The sequence below is a fragment of the Budorcas taxicolor genome, chromosome 8, assembly GCF_023091745.1.
Source record: "Budorcas taxicolor isolate Tak-1 chromosome 8, Takin1.1, whole genome shotgun sequence".
NCBI classification, from domain to species: Eukaryota; Metazoa; Chordata; class Mammalia; order Artiodactyla; family Bovidae; genus Budorcas; species Budorcas taxicolor.
Window position 1 is genome coordinate 14,492,560 of NC_068917.1, and position 17,049 is coordinate 14,509,608.

Sequence of the window (17,049 nt, forward strand, 5' to 3'; positions counted from 1 at the left end):
GTGCTAGATGGTCCCTCAGCCTTTCAGTACTTGATATGCATTGTTCTGCCTCCTGTGGTGGGACCTCAGTACCTGCAGTTTCCTCAGTACACGCTCCAGACACTGGCAAATGAGAAATGTTCCCTGCCATGTCAATAAACAAAGTATATTTCAGCTGTCAGCCACTACCGCTGTCCCCAGTGGTGCATGCTGTGGAGGCTGAGGATGGGAAAGAAAAGGATACTGGTCCTAGATATCTAAGGTGCCCATCAAAGGAACTGTTTCAATGAATCCAGCATGTTCCCATACATAGAGAAGCACTAAATTCATTAACTTTAGATGTCTGGTTTTCTTCAATTAACAGTAATCTTTTGATGGGCCTCCCTGGTGGCTCAGTGGTAAAGAATCTGCCTGCCACTGCAGAAGACACAGGAGATGTGGGTTCAGTCCCTGGATCGGAAAATCCCCTAGAGAAGGAAATGGCAACCCACTCCAGTATTCTTGCCTGGGAAATCTCATGGGCAGAGGAGCCTGGCAGGCTGCAGTACACGGGGACACAAAAGTGTTGGACACAACCTATCGACTAAACAACCATCTTTTGATGTTCCAACTATTAATTCCTGGTCTTTGTTGAAAAACTCATATATTCTGACTCCTCCCTTACCTCTTCAGAGAGGCTCCTAAGAGGCTGCCTTCTGGGCTTGAAGTCCTCAGAGAGTCCATGAAATAAAACATAATTTTCAACTTTTAGGTTGTGGGTATTTTTTTTTTTTTTTGGTTAACACACTCTTTCCTATCCTTTTCACTCAATTAACTAAGACTCTGTGTGCTGATTTTATATCCTGCAACTTTACTATATTCATTGATTAGCTCTAGTAATTTTCTGGTGGAGTCTTTAGGGTTTTCTATGTAGAGGATCATGTCATCTGCAAACAGTGAGAGTTTTACCTCTTCTTTTCCAATCTGGATTCCTTTTATTTCTTTTTCTGCTCTGATTGCTACGGCCAAAACTTCCAGAACTATGTTGAATAGTAGTGGTGAAAGTGGGCACCCTTGTCTTGTTCCTGATTTTAGGGGAAATGCTTTCAATTTTTCACCATTGAGGATAATGTTTGCTGTGGGTTTGTCATATATAGCTTTTATTATGTTGAGGTATGTTCCTTCTATTCCTGCTTTCTGGAGAATTTTTATCATAAACGGATGTTGAATTTTGTCAAAGGCTTTCTCTGCATCTATTAAGATAATCATATGGCTTTTATTTTTCAATTTGTTAATGTGGTGTATTACATTGATTGATTTGTGATATTGAAGAATCCTTGCATCCCTGGGATAAAGCCCACTTGGTCATGGTGTATGATCTTTTTAATGTGTTGTTGGATTCTGATTGCTAGAATTTTGTTAAGGATTTTTGCATCTATGTTCATCAGTGATATTGGCTTGTCGTTTTCTTTTTTTGTGGCATCTTTATCAGGTTTTGGTATTAGGGTGATGGTGGCCTCATAGAGTGAGTTTGGAAATTTACCTTCCTCTGCAATTTTCTAGAAGAATTTGAGTAGGATAGGTGTTAGCGCTTCTCTAAATTTTTGGTAGAATTCAAGCAAAGTCTACAAGCAATAAATGCTGGAGAGGGTGTGGAGAAAAGGGAACCCTCTTACACTGTTGGTGGGAATGCAAACTAGTACAGCCACTATGGAGAACAGTGTGGAGTTTCCTTAAAAAATTGCAAATAAAACTGCCTTATGACCCAGCAATCCCGCTGCTGGGCATACACACCGAGGAAACCAGGATTGAAAGAGACACGTGCACCCCAATGTTCATCGCAGCACTGTTTGTAATAGACAGGACATGGAAGCAACCTAGATGTCCATCAGCAGATGAATGGATAAGAAAGCTGTGGTACATATACACAATGGACTATTACTCAGCCATTAAAAAGAATACATTTGAATCAGTTCTAATGAGGTGGATGAAACTGGAGCCGATTATACAGAGTGAAGTAAGCCAGAAAGAAAAACACCAATACAGTATACTAACACATATATATGGAATTTAGAAAGATGGTAATGATAACCCTGTATGCGAGACAGCAAAAGAGACACAGATGTATAGCACAGTCTGTTGGACTCTGTGGGAGAGGGAGAGGGTGGGGTGATGTGGGAGAATGGCATTGAAACATGTATAATATCATATAAGAAATGAATTGCCATTCTAGGTTTGATGCAGGATACAAGATGCTTGGGGCTGGTGCACTGGGATGACCCAGAGGTATGGTATGGGGAGGGAGGAGGGAGGGGGGTTCAGGATTGGGAATACGTGTACACTCGTGGCAGATTCATGTTGATGTATGGCAAAACCAATACAATATTGTAAAGTAATTAGCCTCCAATTTTAATAAATAAATTTAAATTAAAAAGGAAAAAAAAAAAAACTAAGACTCTGCCTCCTAATACAAAAACTCAAAAGGAGAAAAAGCCATTTTTCCCACTTCCAGGCAGGCACATGATCTAAGCCTGGACAAGCACAGCAGTCTTAAGGGGAAGTTGCAAAAAGCGCGGGGCTGATTAGAGATTATTCTGGGCCGTGCAGAGGGAGAGCTCAGTGTCGTGACGACAGGGGTGACAGTCGTCAGGGGGGCAGGAGCCAGCTCCTGTGGCAGAGTCTCGACTCCCGTGGTTCCTGCCTTAGTCTGGTTCTTTAACATTTCTATCAATTCTATTTCATTGTTTTTGTGTTTATTTTGCTTTGCTTTGTTTTGGCCACTGTGTGGGTGGCTTGGGCCACTGCTGGAGGCCTGGGCTTGCTCCCTGGACTGCCAGGGGATTTCCTCATTTCTGTCAATTCTATGAGCCATCTGATCCCCTTGTAGGTTATTTTTTTTCTACTTAACTAGAGTCAGTGTCATTTTTATAATCAAGAATCCTGATGAGTAGTAACAGTGTGGTTCCCTTATTAATGACTGATGACTTATCTGCAGGAGAGGGTGTTCTCTGGTTATTTTGCCCATCATTGTATTCAAAGACCGATAGCACAGTGCCTGGAATATAATTAGGACTCAGCCACTGATTTTCACATGAATAGATAGATTCCTCTCGATATTTCAGGAACACTTTGCACTGATTGACTATATTGTAATCCTGGTTTTGCCTTTAAGGACACAGGCTTCGTCTCATTCATCTTCGTGTTTTGCCCAGGGACTGATTCTGCCTGACACATAGTAGGTGTTCCAGGTGTGTATGTTGATTAAATGGGAACCCCAGGTTAACTGTTTTGAACAGATGGCTGGGAGATGATTATTTTAGTGTCACATGCCAAATTCACATCTCTTTCTTCCCCTCCCCACCCCACCCCATCCCAAGCATTGGAAGTAGGTCCTATACCAGGGTACCCTTTGTACTTATTTAGTTGACTCTATACTTTTCTTGATTAAAAGGTAGCTACCAGCATAGGTCAGATTAAAGATTCCAATTGTCTAGGGAGCTCAGCATTGGCATTCCAAAGAATGTATGTATATTTTTGTCACTGTCCTCACTCAGTGGACCTTGTGGATTTCTCACCTCTATATTAAAAAAAAAGAACTTCATTGAGGTATAACTTATACACAGTAAAATCCAGCAATTTAAAGTGTATACTTTACTGAGTACTAACAGACACATGCTGCTTTGCAATTGCTACCACAATCATGATACAGAATATCTCATCATGTGTCTCTTTGCAGTCAGTCCTCACCTCCCCGTCTTGGCCCCTGACAATCGCTGATTTCCTATCTATCCCTGTAATTGCACCTTTGTCAACATTCAGACAAGGCACTTTTGCCGCATGCAGTCTTTTTGTGGCTGGCTTCTTTCATGCAGCACAATGCTTCTGACAGCCATCCTGGTCGGTGCTTGTATCAGTAGGTTGTTCCTTTTAATGCTGAGTTGTATTCCATCACTGGGACATAGGACCATTCGCTTACCCATTTACCAACTAATTCACTGGGGTTGTTTTCAAGGCTGGACTATTACGAATGTAGCTGCTATACATATTTGTGTGGACACATGTTGATTTCTTTGGGGTAAATCTAGGAGTGGGATTGCCAGTTTAACTTTCTCAAAAATTACCAAACTGTTTTCCAAAGTGGCTATCCCATTTGGCATTTCCATCCCCAGCATATGGCAGTTGTGACTGGCATCCTTGCAACACTCCACGTTATCTTTCATTTTAAGCATTGTGCTGTGTTTAGTTGTTGTCATTGGGTTGTCTGTTTGTTTGCATTTCCCTCATGCCTAATGATGTTGAATATTTTGTCATTTGTCTTCTTTGGTGAAGTGTCTGTTTCAAATATTTTACTCAGTTTTAAAATCAGATTTTTTTTGTTATTATTGAGTTATAAGTGTTGCCATGTGTGTTAAAAAAAAAAAAAACAACCTGCTGGTATTTGGACTGGAATTGTGTTGGCTCCATAGATCAATTAGCAGAGAATTGTCATCAAGAAATATTTCGTTTTCTTATCTGTAAACATGCTGTCTATGACTCTGCATTTATTGTTGTTGTTCTGTTGCTCAGTTGTGTCTGACTCTTTGCAATGCCATGGACTGCAGCACACCAGGCTTCCCTGTCCTTCACCATCTCCCAGAGCTTGCTCAGACTCATGTCCATTGAGTCAGTGATGCTTTTCAACCATTTCGTTCTCTGTCGTCCCCTTCTCCTTCCTTCAATTTTTCACAGCATCAGGGTCTTTTCCAACGAGTCAGCTCTTCACATCAGGGAACCAAAGTACTGGAGCTTCAGCTTTAGCATCAGTCCTTCCAATGAATATTCAGGGTTGATTTCTTTCAGGACTGACTGGTTTGATCTCCTTGCAGTCCAAGGGACTCTCAAGAGTCTTCTCCAACACTACAGTTTGAAAGCATCAATTCTTCGGCACTTAGCCTTCGTTATGGTCCAACTCTCATAGCCATACATGACTATTGGAAAAACCATAGCTTTGATTAAATGGGCTTTTATTGGCAAAGTAATATCTCTGCTTCTTAATACGCTCTCGAGGTTTGTCAAAGCTTTACTTCCAAGGAGCAAGCATCTTTTAATGTCATGGCTGCAGTCACCATCCACAGTGATTTTGGAGCCCAAGAAAAAAAAGCCTGTCACTGTTTCCATCGTTTCCCCGTCTATTTGCTTTTTCACTCTCCTCTTTCACCTTCATCAAGAGGCTCTTTAGTTTCTCTTTAACACTCTGTTATTTTCATTTTAATGTGTGCAGGATCTGTAGGATGTCCTCTATTTCATGTTGGTGAATTGGGACCTCTCTGTAATTTTTCTCAGAGTACATGCAGGATACATCATGAGAAATGCTGGGCTGGATGAAGCACAAGCTGGAATCAAGATTGCCAGGAGAAATATCAATAACCTCACATATTCAGATGACACCACACTTATGGCAGAAAGTGACGAAGAGTTACAGAGCCTCTTGATGAAAGTGAAAGAGGAAAATAAAAAAGTTGGCTTAAAGCTCAACATTCAGAAAACTAAGATCATAGCATTTGGTCCCATCACTTCATGGCAAATAGATGGGGAAACAGTGGAAACAGTGACAGACTTTATTTTGAGGGGCTCCAAAATCACTGCAGATGGAGACTGCAGCCATGAAATTAAAAGACACTTGCTCCTTGGAAGAAAAGCTATGACCAAGCTAGACACCAGATGCAAAGAACTGAATCGTTGGAAAAGACCCTGATGCTGGAAAAGATTGAAGGCAAGAGGAGAAGGGATGAGATGGCTGGATGGCATCAGCGACTCGATGGACGTCAGTTTGAGTAGACTCTGGGAGTTGCTGATGGACAGGGAGGCCTGGCGTGCTGCAGTCTTCCTTCTGTTTCTATGAATATTTTCTTCATGTACTCGAAGCTCTGTTATTAGATACACACACATTTGTCATTATCAAATGTCTCTCTTTGTCCCAGATAACATTCCTTGTTCTGCAATGTACTTTGTCTGAAAATATTGGTGTTTGCATGGTGTCTTTTCCATCCTTTTACTTCTAATCTGTGTATTTGTGTTCATACATTATAGTGTAGGCAGGGCTCCACTTTCGCACACTGGTATTGCCTCTCAGACACTGATGCTCTGTTTATTTCTCTCAGTATTTTTCTGTGTTACTCATTTATGGTAGTTTCTATTACTATGTTTCAAGTTTACTCATCTCTTACTCTACAGTGCTTAAGCTGTTGCCAGTGTCACCTGTTGAATTTTTCATTTCAGAGATTGTAGTCTTATTTTCTAGAAGTTCCATGGTTCTCTTTTTTGATATATCATTCAGTGTTCCCCTGTTCATTCTTACCTTTCTTCTACCTTCTTTAATATTCGAAGCATTTTTATTACCGCTTTTAAAAACATCCTTGTCTGCTAATTCCACTATCTCTGCCATTTGGGGCTCAGGTAATTTTCCCCCTTGGTTATAGATCTTATTTTTTCTTCTCCTTCATATACTTGGTAATTTTTTAAAAATTGAATCCTGGATATCATGTTGTTTACTTTCTTAGATGACGCATTTTGTTGTATGCCTTACATAATGTTGCCTTTCTTCCTGATTGTTTCAAGACTTGCTTTAAAGCTTTGTCAGGCTGACCATACTGTAAAACAATCACCCTTCAATTAAAATAAATAAAAATTTTAAAAAAGAGCCTTGTTAGCCAGGATCCAGAATAGCCCACTACCAAGAAGGCAACACCCTTCTCAGGTCACTGTCTGATGTCTTTTGTGTTTTGAGATGTCTTCACCATTGCTGGTAGGAACATGAACCATTCCCAACCCTGTGTTAGCTGCAGGCAGCATTCGGTACATGACTTCTTGGACTTCTTTATCTGCACTCAGATGGTTTTCCCTCACACATGCATAGATCATTATCCCATTACTCCAGAGCTCTCTCTTGGTTAGTCTCCTCCTCTTAGAGAGGAGGCTAGCTACCTCGGCCTCCTCAGACTTTAACCTCTGTGTCCTCAGCTCAGTGAGACTGCTGCTCTCTGGGTTATCACTTCCTATACTACAACCTGGGGCTTCCCAGGTGGTGCTAGCGGTAAAGAACCCACCTGCCAATGCAGAAGACATAGGAGACACAGGTTCCATCCCTGGGTGGGGAAGATCCCCTGGAGGAGGGCACAGTAACCTGCTCCAGTATTCTTGCCTGGAGAATTGCATGGACAGAGGAGCCTTGCAGGCGACGGTCAGGTCCTTAGGGTCACATAGAGTTGGACATGACTGAAGCAACTTAGCACACACGCATATACTACAACCTAGAAACTTCCAGGCAGAAAAATGGGAAATGGGACAATTGTAGGGCTTGCCTCATTTATTTCCTTTCTCTTGGGGGTTACAGTCCTATGTTGCCTAACATCCAATGTCTGAAACTGTTACTTGATACCTGTTACCTGATTTTCTAATTTTTTAAGGCAGAAAAGTAAATCCAGTCCCTGTTACTTCATCATGGCCACAGGTAGGGTTACACACACATTAGTTTGGCCAAATTTAATCCTTCAACTCTCTATACACACAAACGTGCAATTTTTGTAATCTAGAATTTAATGATTAAGGATATATATGGGTACCATAAGTTTGGAAGAACCAGGATCAGAAATGATTTCAACATAATGTTTAAGATAACTCAGATGACCACACTACTGGTGGGAAATTATTCTAACCTGAGTTTACTGCTCTGATTTCTTGTCTACAACTGTGAATATATATTAGAATGGTTTAGAAATGTTGAACATGGTGTGATGGCTCCATTAAAGTATAAGAAGCACCCTGAAGAATGGTAGGAGTGAAGTAAGAAGGCTCTGATATTCTCTTTGTTTCTGGGAACACACTAATGTTGCTATTACCAGATTTGCTAGAGGGATTATGAGAGCTGAAGTGGTAGGAGACCCCATCAATGATGTCCTTTGAGCAAGACTGAAGGTTGGGGAGGGGAAGGAAGGAGAAAGTCAAAAGCCACTATTCATTTCCCTGACTTTTTAAAATTTTTAATCAGATGCACTCGCTTCTTGCGTTGAGAGGTGGTTCCTAACACAAATGATGCTAGATTTAATGGATGCTCAGATAGAAAAGAGAGACACTAGTTGTGTCTTGACAGCAGTTGCAGAGATGCCTTATAATGGCAACTACCAGCTTCTGGTTGCTAAACACTGGCCTTGCAGCTTTTTACTATAACCATCCCATTTTTAGTTTCAGAGAATATTTTAATTGGTTGGCTTTGACTTATTTGGGGTTGTCAGAATCCGCATAACCTTGCAGAATAACCTTAGGGATTTTGAAATCTGTGTCTCAAAATAGAGCTGGGAAAAAAGGAGGAGTAGAATCTGTGTCGGTTTTAAAATCCACTTGGAGCAGGGGAACTTTACAGAGCAGGCTGCTTTCTGGACTCTCCAGCATCGTTGCTGATTTTGCACTTTGGGGAACAGGTTGTCATTTCAGTGTCGTCCGGCTGTTTGTTTCAAATGATCTGTTCAGAACAAAATATGCCCTGTTAAGAAAACTCAGGGCTAAACTCTTTTACCAAAACAGTTTCTATGTCATACTACAAGATGAGATTTGCTACATCAATAGTATTTTAGGAAAATCAGCTACAATTGATAATGAAGTGCCCTAGATGCTTGAAAAGATATGAGAGTTGTAATGCATTAAAAAGCCGTTCATCTCCAGCTTTGTAATATTTTGAAACAGGGCCATCTAGTGGAACTATGAAACCACAAATGCATCCTCTAAAACCTTACGTTCAAGTTTTTTAAATAAAAATAAAACTAAAAATTTCTATCTTAAAATTTTTAAAATCCCTTTAGTCTCTTTAAACCCAAATTAACTGTTCTTTATAGAAATAATCTGACAGAAATAAATATCTGGACACTCAAATCCCTGTTGTAATTAATTTCTTATAATCTGTGGAAACACATTCAATTAAGTTTCTGAAAGTTCTAATTTGTTTACTTTTTTCCCTTCCTATGAAAAATAGTCCCTTCTAGCCTGCCTTCTCTCATACTGTCACACCTTCCACCATGAAACCTCACTGAAGAATGAAGAAATGTATATGTTGGACAATCTGAGAATTAAACAAGACAGGGTATGATGTAGAATTAAGAAATATTTGCTACAAGTGGAACTGGAGATGAACCATCAAACACAGTGTTGAAATTGCAGAAGGTGTCAAAGAGTGTTTCCTTGGACTGTTTGAAGAGAACAGACCTCCCCTCCAAACGAGATGGAGGGCTTGTTCACCAAATGCATTTTATTCTTTTCTTGGAAACTTAGCTAAATTACATTTTGCAGCTTTCCTTCAGGTGGAGTCCTTTGATCTAGTTCTGGCAAGTGAAATGTGGATACATGAGACATATACCCCTGCCCCTTCCAGGCCTGACTCTTAAAATCCTTTGCACCACTCTCCCTTTTTCTCTAGTCTCCCCTGCCCCACCCTCACCACCATCTGGTGGGTGTCATTGCCCACACAGAACATGAGTGCTTTTCTCATGCTGAGTCTTCCAATCTCTGCCTTTCCAATGGAGCCTGCCCCTATCCCCTGATCCCCACAACCTATAACGACAGTGACATGGGCATGGGGTATGCTCTCATCATTTTAAGCCAATGAGACTTGATGATTATTTGTTCATTACCCTAATGAATACTGGAGAGAAAAAGAAATGGAGGGGGAAAAAAGAATATGAAGTGAGAGAAGGACAATAAGGTCCAAATTTCCTTCAGATACATTGAGAAGCATTCTCTTTTCTCCAGGTTTCAGAGTAAGCACGTGGTCAATGAGTTCTGAAAACACTTAGTAGATCAGTTGGACGTGGAACCACAGAGTGCCTCCAGGTCGGGTTGGAGCTGACGAGGTCAGGAAGGTGGGCTGTGGGTGGAAATGATGAAGGTGGGCTCAAGATGCTTCCCACAGCTTGAGACATGGTGACTGCAGTGTGAAGTGTTTACAATATGGGAAATGTGGGAACAAGATTTGTCAGTTTTAGCCCCCAGACTCTTAAGTGATTATGCATCATATCAGGCTAATTAAACTTTTTAATTTACTCTTTTCAAGATGTCCTGCAAGATGTGGTTCCATGCCTGCCTCCATATAGTAATCGGCATTCCAGGTATATTCAGGCTAGGTAAAGTGGGTTATCCCCAAAATTCTTCACCTGAGCCACGGATGGAAGCAATACTTGGCACAGGTTTTAACACATAAAATGTCTTTTAAGTGAGCAAAAGAAATAGAAACCACTGAGTCACAGAGGTCAAAGTTTTGCAGAGGAGCTGGGACTGAACTGAACCATGGGCTGGCAGAGAAGGAGGGAAGCATGCCTGGTGGCAGAAAAGAGAGAGGAATAAATACGGAGATGTTGTTGAGGAATAGAAAGGCAATTGGTCTTATGGTATTGAGGTAGAGGAAGAGGGTGAAATTAAGCTGCAAAGAGAAGATGAAGGCAGGTGACTAAGAGCCTTGAAAACCATCACTGAGTTTTGTATTTGAAGCCGGATTGGATGAGCCCGAGGTCCCAGGCCAATCAAATACTGTCCTTGACCAGTCATTTGTTCTGGTGTCTGCCATCTTTCATGTTTCCCCCAAGGTGCAGTCATGAGCATTTCAGACTGAGAGAGGCTCTGACTAGATACCCTGCTCCTAAATCTAAACACTCAGAGACAATGAGAAGTCCTAGACTGTGCTTCTTCCTGGAGTGCCCTCTCTCCCCGACTGCCCGATGGTGCCACGCCAGCCTTCAGGATCCTGCTCTACCACCTTCTGCCCTGCAAAGCCTGCCTGAAGCCTTGTCCACGAAGCTGACCACTCCTTTCCTTGTGCAGCCATGGTACCAGCTATAAATCACCTCTGAGGAGGATTAAATGCATGAAACTACTTCAGTTTTTAAATATTTCTTTTTGTTTATTTAGCTGCATGCATGCCCAGTTATGTCTGACTCTGCGACCCCACAGGCTGTAGGCCATCAGGCGCCTCTGTCCATGGGATTTCCCAGGCAAGAATACTGGAGTGGGTTTCCATTTCTTCCTCCAGGGGATATTCCTAACCCAGGGATCCAATCTGCGTCCCTTATGTTTCTTGCATTGTAGGCAGGTTCTTTACCACTGAGCCACCTGGGAAACCCATATCAATTGTAACTCTTGCTTATTGCGCGTTTTTATTACTTACCTGGCTCCTGTACTAACTGTGGATTCCTTGAAGGCAGGATCTGTGTCTCATTTAACTCTCTATTCCTGACTCGGAGAGCAAGCCCTGCCATTTCTTGGGTGCTCAAGATGAATACATGGTAAATGCACAGATGGATGGATGAATGAAAAGTACGAAGGTTTGTTTCCCCAAGGTTGGAGACTTCACTCACACAGGCAGCCATTACATACTCTTATTTGTCTACACAACTGTCTTCCTGTATTAGATCGTAAGGCTCCTTGAGTCTTATTCACAAATTTATTCTTAGCACATTTCAGTATCTGGCATATTTTGGGGAGGAAGAAATTGTTCTCTATTCTTCTAGGTCCTTCTGGCTGGTCTAAGAATTAAATTGACATGAGGTAGATTAACAGGAGAAAATCAAACAAAATTTAATAACGTGTATACATGGAGAGGGGTTTCTCAGGTGGTGGTAGTGGTAAAGAACCCTCCTGCCAATGGAGGAGACATAAGAGATGCAGGTTCGATCCCTGGGTCAAGATGATCCCCTGGAGGAGGGCATGGCAACCCACTCTAGTGTTCTTGCCTGGAGAATCCCACGGACAGAGGAGCCTGGCGGGCTACAGTCCATAGTGTCACACAGAGCTGGACATGACTGAAGCGACTTAGCCCACATGCATACATGCCAGAGACCCAGGAAAATTGAATAACTCCCAATGTAAGTGAAGACCTCACTTAAATACTGACCCAGGGATTGAACCCGGGTCTTTTGCCTGGCAGGCAGATTCTTTACTGGCAGATTCTTTACCATCTGAACCACTAGGGAAGCCCACCTTAAATACCATGTTTACCTGAAGACAAAAAAAGGTTTGAGACTTCAAAGGGAAGGAGAGCTATCCACACGAAGACCGAAAAGCAGAAGTTTAGTAAGCAAATGCTTGATGGGCCATGCTGCGTGAATGAGAATGTGTGGAGAATAGCAATAACTCTTTGGGATTATGACCACTGCATCTTCATGCTCATGAAATACACAAGCAAGGAAAAGAGAGCAAAGAAGCCATCTGAGTATTCCCACCACTCATCTCATTACAGAAACCCATGAATACACCAGAGCAGGTATGGGAGATGAAAGATAACTTGGGCACAACCAAGAAATAAAATGTTATTTCAAAAACTCGAACGGAAAAGAGCTATATTTTCATAATGATGAAGAATTTTAATGTTAATTAAAATTTTAAACAGTACTTTCCTTTTTGATTACTAATGGGACCTAAAGACCCATATCAGATCTAGTTAAGTAAAAAGTGAAGACAGGGCTTTGCCTGGCTGTCCAGTGGATAAGACTCCGTGTTGCCATTGCAGGGGGCCTGGCTTCCATCCCGGATTGGGGAACTAAGATCCCACAGCCCACGAGGTACAGCCAAAGGAAAAAGAAGTTAGTTTTCACTCTAGTCCCCCGAAAGCACACAGCTGCTCTTATGACTACAAGCTTACTGTGTTTTTCTCCTTACTTTATTTCCTGTTGGTCATTATTAACTTTATAGTTTATATATATTAATAGCATATAGTTATTTTATTTATAATTCATATATGCCTATAATACATAGTTATTATTTTTAAGAAATAAACCTATATGATATTACAATAGTGTTTTTCAAATGTGAGTAATGTAATAATCACTTTTAAAGAAGGGAAAGCAAATTATTTCATATTCCTAGAATAAAGTAATTTTCATGGCAACTTTCCTTAAATATTCACAAACAAGAATTACATAAAACCTGTCTATATTGTGCTTCAACTATAAAACATAAATTAACTTACAAACAAAAAAATAACAAAAAATTAATAAAATTCAAATAATGGATATGTTGTAATTTAAAAAAAAGTGATACTGGGTTGAATAATGGAGAGATGTATTTGGAGTTTTCTGCTTCATTGCATATTGCCTTGATTTTGAACATGCTAGAATATTGCATCATTGAGCATTGCTTTTTATTTTTCCTTTTAAACAATGATACTAATTTTAACCAATTTGTTGTTTTGTTGGGCTTATCTGTCAATAGCATCCACCAAATTGCAATAATAACATAATATTCTAACAACAAGAAGGCATAATGAAAACCTTTTCTTTTGTCTGTTTATTACCTCATCTGAATAAACTGTTGCTAGTCAAAATAGACAAAGATAGGATCTTCACTGTGAGGTGCTATATGCTGTTAGCTGGCTCCATCTGCCACTTTTCTACCCCTCCTGACTTCGAAGCCTTGTTTACAAAGTGTCTGTAACATCACATGGCCTTCCCGTGGCTCCCATACAGTTGTAAACACACATGCACATTTGGGTATATGGTTATAAGGTAGTCATTGAGGCAATGGAGAGTATGCTCACATTATATTTTTTAAATTATCATTGAAATGAAAACATAAAAGTTAGAAACTCTTGCAGAGAATTGGAGGATACCTTCTGGGTTACAGAGATAATGGTTTTTATCAATCACTCTTTCTAGGCTGATTTCTGATTGGCATCACTTGCCACTGAAAGTGCAGGCATCCAAACAGATGTAAAAACCTGATCAGTGGACATTGTTGTCTATTGCTACTGGACACTGTTGTCCAGGACTACTAAATGCCTACTATGTCATACATCCTAGTCTGCTCTGCTCATCTCAGAAGGAAATTAAGACACGTGTAGCCATGCCAACTGGGAGAAGGCAATGGCACCCCACTCCAGTGCTCTTGCCTGGAAAATCCCATGGACAGAGGAGCCTGGTGGGCTGCAGTCCATGGGGTCGCTAAGAGGCAGACACGACTGAGCGACTTCACTTTCACTTTTCACTTTCAAGCATTGGAGAAGCAAATGGCACCTCACTTCAGTGTTCTTGCCTGGAGAATCCCAGGGACGGGGGAGCCTGGCGGGCTGCCGTCTCTGGGATTGCACAGAGTCGGGCACGACTGAAGTGACTTAGCAGCAGCAGCAGCAGTCATGCCAACTAGGCTCCATAGGTGGTTCAGCTCAATACTCTGTCTCTGGCACACCCTTCTCCCTCTGTTAGTAATGAACTTCCCCATGAAGTTGCTCACTGTATTAGTTTCTGTACATGTCTGAAACACTAATTAGAAATTTGTAGGCAAATGTAAAGAAAGCTGAGTGCTGAAGAATTGATGCTTTTGAACTGTGGTGTTGCAGATGACTCTTGAGAGTCCCTTGAACTGCAAGGAGATCCAACCAGTCCATCCTAAAGGAAATCAGTCCTGAATATTCATTGGGAGGACTGACGCTGAAGCTAAAACTCCAGTACTTTGGCCACCTGATGCAAAGAACTGACTCACTGGAAAAGACACTGATGCCGGGAAAGATTGAAGGGAGGAGAAGAAGGGGATGGCAGAGAATGAGATGGTTGGATGGCATCACCAACTCGATGGACATGAGTTTGAGCAGGCACCAGGAGCTGGTGATGGACAGGGAAGCTTGGCGTGCTGCACTCCATGGTGTCACAAAGAGTTGGACACGACTGAGTGACTGAACTGAACTGTGCCCTCTTAAGCACCTTCACAGATTTTTCTGATCAACATAAACAAGCATGGTTTTCCCCTTTCCCCTTTTAGAAATAATGATGCCTTGTATAATGAAGTGAAGTTGCTCAGTCGTGTTCGACTCTTTGCAACCCATGGACTGTAGCCTACCAGGCTCCTCCCTCCATGGGATTCTCCAGGCAAGAGTACTAGAGTGGGTTGCCATTGCCTTCTCCAGGGGATCTTCCCAACCCAGGGATCGAACCCGGGTCTCCTGCATTCCAGGCAGACGCTTTACCCTCTGAGCTACCAGGGAAGCCCTATATTGTATAGTAGGATGATACAATGTTCTTTAAAGCGGAAGCACAAGATGAATGAATCTTACTGGGATATAAAAGAATTTACAGGGGAAATAAATATTTTTTCAACAGTAGTCTTAAGCAATACTTAAAATAAAGACAACATAAAGGTTTTAAAATTTTGATTGAAGGAAGGAAAGGGAACGTGGATATGGAACTCTCATCTCAGTTCCTTCTGGCAGACTCAGACAGGTGCAGGGGTGTTGGTAGGCAGATGGTTTGCTGCACGCATTTCAGCCTTCTGTCCCACACCATCTAAAATCCACAGCCTCCATTTCACATCTGCCCCAACTAGGGCACTTGCAGCAGTCAAACTGAACTGGGTTTTAAAACCTTAGGTAGAAATACAGACCCTTATTTTGTGCTAAGTTGCTTCAGTTGTGTCTGACTCTTGGCAACCCCATGAGCTGTAGCCCGCCAGCCTCCTCTGTCCATGGGATTCTCCAGGCAAGAATACCGGAGCAGGTTGCCATGTCCTCCTCCAAGGGATATTCCCAACCCAGGGATCGAACCCACATCTCTTATGTCTCCTTCATTGGCAGATGTGTTCTTTACCACTAGCCCCACCTGGGATGCCCACAGACCCTTACTGCTGCTGCTGCTAAGTTGCTTCAGTCGTGTCCGACTCTGTGTGACCCCATAGACCGCAGCCCATCAGGCTCCTCCGTCCCTGGGATTCTCCAGGCAAGAACACTGGAGTGGGCTGCCATTTCCTTCTCCAATGCATGAAAGTGAAAAGTGAAAGTGAAGTTGCTCAGTTGTGTCCAACTCTTAGTGACCGCATGGACTGCAGCCTACCAGGCTCCTCCATCCATGGGATTTTCCAGGCAGGAGTACTGGAGTGGGGTGCCATTGCCTTCTCTGACAGACCCTTATTAGATGGATTCAAAGTTGAAGAGGCAAGTTTATTGACAGGAGACAACTTCTCACTTTATCTCCTGACCCCTTATTTTCCCTGCCCACTCTTCCTTAGCTCTTTCCCAGCCTTATGGGCTTGTTGCTGTTGCTGTGGCTGCTAAGTCGCTTCAGTCGTGTCCGACTCTGTGTGACCCCATAGACGGCAGCCCATCAGGCTCCTCCGTCCCTGGGATTCTCCAGGCAAGAACACTGGAGTGGGGTGCCATTTCCTTCTCCAATGCATGAAAGTGAAAAGTGAAAGTGAAGTTGCTCAGTTGTGTCCAACTCTTAGCGACCCCATGGACTGCAGCCTACCAGCTTACCAGGCTCCTCCGTCCATGGAATTTGCGAGGCAAGAGTACTGGAGTGGGTTGCCATTGCCTTCTCCATATGGGCTTGTTAAAGAGACCTTATATAAAACCCCATTTGTTAGATTATATGATTTTTCAGAAAGTTAGAGTGCCCTCTTGTGGGAATATCAGGTAGTTATCCAAGTGCTGCCAACCATCTAAATTTGTGTTACCTTTCCCAGGTGTGTTGAGCGGGACAGGCTCCCCAATTGTGCTTTGTTTTTATTTAACTAATCTCGATGGATTTCACAGCTATAGGTAAATGGAAAGGGGTGGAAATATGGTAGGCATTAACCAGTGGAATAAGATCATATTTTCCAAAACAATACTGATTTCTTCCCCCGTCCCCCACTTTTTAAATGTGGTGGTGGTGGGAAGTGGGGAAAAGGGTGGTAAATTTCCAGAGCAAGTCAGAATAAGGACCCTCTATTCAAGAAACTACTAGATATGTTTAATTCTTGGTTGGTTGTTTAGTTGCTAAGTTGTGTCCAAATCTTTTATGACCCCATGGACTGTAACCTGCCAGGGTCCCCTGTCCAAGGGATTTCCCAGGCAAGAATACTGGAGTGGGTTGCCATTTTATTTTCCAGGGGATCTTCCCAAACCAGGGACCAAACCCGCATCTCCTGCAGCTCCTACTTGGCGAGTGGATTCCTTACCACTGAATCACCAGGGAAGCCCTGTCTTTACTCACAAAGAAAACACTTATTTAGGCTACCAATGCCTTACACAACCCCTCTGGGAGTAATTAAACACTCAGGGACTTACACAAATATGACTATCAAATGATTGTGTCTCATCATAATAGA

At 42.1% G+C, this 17,049-nt stretch overlaps 1 non-coding gene across 1 annotated transcript; it reads right to left on the minus strand.

Moving 5' to 3' along the window:
* Positions 1-14,878: 14,878 nt before the first annotated feature.
* TRNAS-GGA (transfer RNA serine (anticodon GGA)) lies at positions 14,879-14,950 on the minus strand. Its single transcript has one exon. It is a non-coding gene; the product is annotated as a tRNA-Ser (tRNA).
* Between the last annotated feature and the right edge of the window lie 2,099 nt (positions 14,951-17,049).